The sequence below is a fragment of the Belonocnema kinseyi genome, chromosome 7, assembly GCF_010883055.1.
Source record: "Belonocnema kinseyi isolate 2016_QV_RU_SX_M_011 chromosome 7, B_treatae_v1, whole genome shotgun sequence".
Taxonomy (NCBI): Eukaryota; Metazoa; Arthropoda; class Insecta; order Hymenoptera; family Cynipidae; genus Belonocnema; species Belonocnema kinseyi.
In genome coordinates, this window is record NC_046663.1 from 79,162,439 (window position 1) to 79,168,495 (window position 6,057).

Genomic DNA, 6,057 nt, shown 5'->3' on the forward strand with positions numbered 1-6,057 from the left:
AATTGCACTTCCTGTTTTCCTTCAACACAATACTGACTCTTAATGTAAATATTGCAAAAGGGTAATTTTTTGTCACATAATCCTTAACAAATTAAGCTATCAAATAAAAATAGTCTGAATTGACAGCAGACCGTGGCCTAACCTCTTTATCATGAGTTTCGAGTCGTCACATTGATAGAAATTATGTGAATCTCTGAGTCACGTGACACCAATTTGAATAAGTCTTTTACCGCCTTCAATTTTTAATAATTTTTTTCTGTTGAACGACACAAAAGAAAAAAAGTTATAACGCACCTTCGATTCAGATTACAATTATGTATTGAAAAATTATTTTATCTAAAATCGTGAAACAACCCTATTATGCATTTTTCACCTAAAGAAAAAGTTTTTCAAACCAAAAACAACACTTTTGTACAAAATATGTGAATTTTCAATCAAAAAGTTACTTTTGAACTGAGTAGCTGGACTTTCTACCAAAATAGTCAAATTTTTAACAAAATACATGCATTTTCAACCAAATGGTTGAATTTTCATACCGATAATATTTATTTCCAACAAAAATTTAATTTTCAGCCTAATAGTTGAATTTTCTACCATATTATTTGAATTTCTTCTACAAACAAAGAAAACTAATTTGAAACAAAATATGTAGTTAAATTTTCAACTAAAATTATGAATCTTCCACCAAACAACTGAAGTAGTTCAACTTTCCACCGGATAGTTAAAGTTTCTACCAAAAAAGACATTTTCAACAACAAAAAAACACTTTTTAACCAAACATAATGAAACTCTTCTATAGCGCCAATTTTGGGGCTGACGGTGGGTGGGAACTAACTCATTATAGCCCGCTCCGCCTTTGTTTGTTCACGTCTGAGTGACAAGCGCAGACCCTGCGCACCTCTCGCAGCTCCTATTACACTTACCTGCGGAGCGACGTCAATTCTAGGAAGGGCTATAGAAGGGAGGACTATTGAAGGATTTCACGTAGTTGAATTTTTAACAAAAATGTGAATTACTTTTAACGAACTAGTAAAGCTTTCTACAAAAATAAGTTTTATTTTTAACAAAATACATCATTTTCCAACCAAAATAATAGATTTTTTACTAAAGGATATAAATTTTGAAGCGAAAAAGTCGAATTTTCAACTAAGAAAGAAACAAATTTCCACTAAATTGTTGAATTTCCAAGACAAAAAGATGAATTTTGGATTGTCTGTTGGAATTTTGGATTGTCTACGAAGCTAGAAGAAATTTCCGAAAGGGACAGGATCCTTTAACTATGTAAAATATAAATGCTTTGTGAGCATGGGTGTATTTAAGCATCTATTATTTTTCAATATCCAAAGCAATATTATGATTAACCGCTTCTTTATTGACTTGTTTCACTTAATAGGTTAAAAAATGACTATGCTAAATTAATAGATTCAGTGTCTAAATTTTGTTTTGTGACAATTGGAGTAAATCAAATAATTTTCAGAAGTTATTTGTATTAAAATCTTGAATCAGTCGAAAGTCACAAATTTTAATTTGGGGAATTAAGCCCCATAGAAAAACGCGATAATGAACACGTCCCTGAACAAAGATAACACTATAGCGTACGTTGGATCATGACTACAGCCCGTTTTAGAGTTTCAGATAACTTACAACCAAGTGGTTTGATTGTTTACATTTAGAAGATTTATAAATAAAACACAACCATGATTCTATTCATTCGAACATTCTAAACAATTAAAATACTTAACTTTCCTAAAATTACTAGTGAAAAGGTAATTATTTAAACAATAGACAATTATAAAAGATTTTTCTTATTTATAAATGTATATAATTACTTTCACAACAATAAAGCATAACTTTAATTCATAAGTTGACTTTTTTTGTTTAATGATTTTTAATTTTTGTTTAAATGATAAAATAATCAAATTATGAGAATTTTTCCGATTTTCCTGCTAAACATAACCTATCTTTGAACTTTTGGCCTTTTGACAAACCAGGAGATCTACGTTAATAATACTTTATTTTATCAAGAGCTTACCGTGCGAAATCTTCAATATTTCTTTTCAAGTAAATTTCTAAATTTTTCTCTCGATGATTGGTAACTTATTTATTGGTTATAATATTGTAATTGTGAAGATTGTGACACAACCAAAATATTGCGGTATTGCCTGTAGACGTAGACATGTACACTACGACTGTACTGACATGTGACAGTAGCGTAGCAAGACATTCATAAAAGGGTAACAAAACAGATACACAAGGGGCATAAAATCGTTCTTTATGCTTATGATCTCGACGGTTATACATTTTTTTCATCAAATCAAATATCTCAAAAATTCATACAATAATTTGTTTTAAATTAATCATATTTATACACGACTTTTTTTAAATTTCTCTTGCGATTGATTATTAAAAACATTAATTTGAATTTGAAAAAATGGCCTGCCGTAAAAATCCATAAATCGTTAGAAAATAAAATTTCATTTAACTAATTACAATTTATTGTTTAATTATACTACTAGCAGCAATGGCACGGGTTCACGTCTCTCAGTTTTTATTTCTTAACATTAAAAATATAAACAATTTAAGAATCCTTTATAAACAAATTTTTAAATATTAAATTCAAACCCTTTTTTAAACCATAATTAATCATTATTTATACCTAAAGATCCAAAAGTATTTTTTTCTTCACATTCTATATAAATTATATGAGAACTCATTCCAAATGCAGATAAAATAAAAATATAAACTTCTGGATGACCAAAAAATCAAAATAAATGTTGATATAAAATAGGATCTCCTCATCTTAATAATTTCAAATCGAAAGCATTTGCAATTAAAAAAATATATATTAAACGATTTTCGAATGGAAACGTTCTAATTGAATCTGTATTAGATTAGGTAACATTTTGAAACGAGGACAATATTTCGAGTGGAAGAAAATGGAATTGAACTTGTATCATTTATAAATAAATATTTTTTAAATTGAAGACTCTCAAAATTGAATGATTTCAGATTAACCTTTTCAAAATTAGACAATTTGAAACCCTTCAAAATTGAAATATTTTAAGATTATACTTATAAAAATTTGATCATTTAAAACTCAAAGTAATTAAAGTTGAAGCATTTATAAATTAAAATTATTCAAGATTGAATAATTGAAAATTGAAATTTTTTGTATTTAAATGATTTTCAATTTGAAGCGATTAAAATTTGAAAATTTGAAATTGAAAACCAAATTGAAAGTTTCAAATTAAAGTTGCTGAAATTCTAAAATTTTTAATGTTTATTGCATTAAAAAAAATGTCATCGTTCATACAAAAAAAAATTTATAACAAAAAATAAACTCATATCACTTTCACAGTCCAAGATGGAAAAAATTTCAATTATAACCGTTTGAAATAAAAAATATTCAAAATGAAAAAATTTCCGAACTTCAATTGAAAATGAAAGAAATGTTACTAGCCGAAAATTGTAATGTTAATACTCAAACTCTTACAAATTTTAATTATGTTAATTCAAGTTGTTTAAAAATAAAAAATATTTAAATTGTTAATTTCAATATTCAACATTTTGTGGACAACAGGTCATGAAAAAAAATGTAACAGGGAGGGGCGGCAAGAGTGCATTTAGAAACGATATTTATTTTGAAAGCTACTTCGAGTGGAGTTTCCGAAAGGGTCGTGCCGTCGCAGTGTGAGCGTTGACCAAGCATACCCTCTTCTTACAGTTTTTAGGCCAACTACAAACTGTAATGGATAGGCTCTGTATTTATTTTTAATCACCCGGAAGGACGTTTTGGTCTTATTTTTTCGTGAAAATCGCGATATTTTCATATATTTTTTTTGTTGGAAAACAAGTGACAGAAAGCAGAAGGGGGCCTTTTTTTGTTTTACTGCCGACCACTGGTACCATTCTTCGACCCCTGGTTCTGAATGCTTGGATGGCACCTGGCCACAGGTCGAAAAAAGTGACCATCGGTCGGCAGTAAAAAACGCCCCCCCCCCTTCTTTCTGTCACTTGTTTTCCAACAAAAAAAATTGTCTAAAAATATCGCGATTTTCACAAAAAAATAAGACTAACACATTCTGACGGGCGATTGAAAATAAATACAGAGCCTATCCATTACAGTTTGCAGTTTGAATCGCTTGAATATCTGTATTTGAACTGAAGATAATATAGTTTCACATTTTTGTACTTTTAAGCAACAATTTTTATTATTTTTTTAATTTCTCAACTGCAAGTGGTTCACAACAGTTTTTCTCATACTCATGAATTTTTTTCAAATTTTTCCCATCGCCCCGTGTATAAGAAATAATGCTCTAAACTTGACATTTGATAATTAAAAATGACCAATTATAAATTAAATATTTAAAACTAAACTATTTGAAACCGAATTTTTTGAAATAGAAAGCATTTAATCTTTAAAATGTCAGATTACTAAATTTAGACTTTAAACGTTACAATTTTAATTGTTCCATTTGCAATTAAATAAATTAATTGAAAGTGTTCAATTTTCGAGTTCAAACGACAATATGGTTATTATTATTATTATAAAATGCTCTAATTTTGAACATTGAAGAATATTTTTATTTATTTTTCATTACGGGTATCGAAAAATATAAGGTGGATTTATAATTCTCAATCAAAATTTCTTTAATTGTTCAATAAATGTATAAAGTTTAAAATTTTGCAGTTTAACGGCATCTATTTTAAAATTGTTTAATTGAAAATATTAAAAGCTGCTATTTTATACGCGTGCACACTATTAAACATTTAAATTAAACAGTTCTGAATTGAAAATTCGACAAGCCTTAATTTTAGTTTAAAAGTGAAAAAAGTTCGACTTACAATTGCTTTAATTTGAGGTTTAGTTTTAATTTTTTCAAATGTAAAAATATTCAGCATTATTTTAAATAAATATTAAGCTGGTGTGTTCTGTTGGAAGTAAAATTATTCAAGAAGAATGTAAATGATCAGGTGAAATTTATAAAACCATACATGAGTTTCATGAACTTTAGAAAACCTAAATCTTAGTCTTTTGGTCATCCTAGGGATGTCAGTGCGAAAGATGTCTCGAGAACATCCATGTCTTTAAGACGTCTTTAGGTCATCTTCAGGACATTGGACGTCTTAGGAACGTCCTAAGGACGTTCTTGGGTTTTGCATAGTCTTGTGCCCACTGGGGTGGATCGAGTCAAAAACGATATTGACACCATTATTTGTACCTTTCATGAAACAAAATATTTTGGACGGAAATGTTTTGATTCCTTCGAAATAAATAGAAAGGTAGTAATGTGTGATTTAAGAGAAATTAGTTAATACAAGAATAATCCATAATTTCATGAAAACAATGTTCTAATACAAAAATATTTTTGTCCAATTAAATAAAGTTATCAAATACAGTGAAACTCTTCACTAGCCTCCTCTTCTATAGCCCTTACGAGAATTGACGCCGCGCCACAGGTACACTGAAAAAAATTTGGGCAAGCAGCTGTCCACTTATTGGCAACGTAGCGCCACCACGACGATTGGTGTAGCGGCCAGACCGTTTTTAAGTAAGCTACAGTACCAAACGTGCAAGCAGATCCTATCCCGTGTGTTGGGAACGCAGCAGTGCCACAAAAGAGAATCAAATTGCCCCGCGAGTATAACTCCGCGCGAAACTCGGCGTGGGGATTCCGTACTCCCGCGTAAAGGGAGCGTTCAATAAGTCCTTAGAATGACCAACAGATGGCGCGCGAATCGCTCCAAATCATCTGTTTGCAGTCAGCACCACTCCCGACTAGATATATGGTGCAGTCACAGTCCACATCTTCTGAGTTTACGTGTTTTTATAACCAATTGAAAAAAAAATTGTTCGTTAAGAAAAATGGAAAAAAAAAACGAGTTCAGAGCGGTAATCAAACATTTTCATTTAAAGGGTTTAACTCCATATGAGATAAAAAATGAATTGAACTTAGTTCATGGCACATCTGCCCCTGCCATAGCAACGGTTTATAACTGGGTAAATGAATTTAAGCGTGGTCGTACATCAATAAGTGACGAACCACGTTCAGGAAG

At 30.0% G+C, this 6,057-nt stretch overlaps 2 protein-coding genes across 5 annotated transcripts in view; one reads left to right on the forward strand and one right to left on the reverse strand.

The window, feature by feature from the left end:
* LOC117177226 (EKC/KEOPS complex subunit TP53RK) overlaps nt 1-6,057 on the reverse strand; it is a 24,893-nt gene that overhangs the window by 10,497 nt on the left and 8,339 nt on the right. Inside the window, exon 1 of one of the 4 annotated variants that reach the window (XM_033367782.1) lies at nt 2,033-2,190. The exons of the other annotated variants lie outside the window; for them this stretch is intronic. The gene's annotated coding sequence lies outside the window, so the exon portion shown is untranslated. Of the gene's footprint in view, nt 1-2,032; nt 2,191-6,057 lie in introns of those variants that run through there. 4 annotated transcript variants of the gene reach the window in all.
* LOC117177225 (transcription factor Adf-1-like) overlaps nt 1-6,057 on the forward strand; it is a 9,881-nt gene that overhangs the window by 524 nt on the left and 3,300 nt on the right. The gene's annotated exons all lie outside the window — the stretch shown is intronic.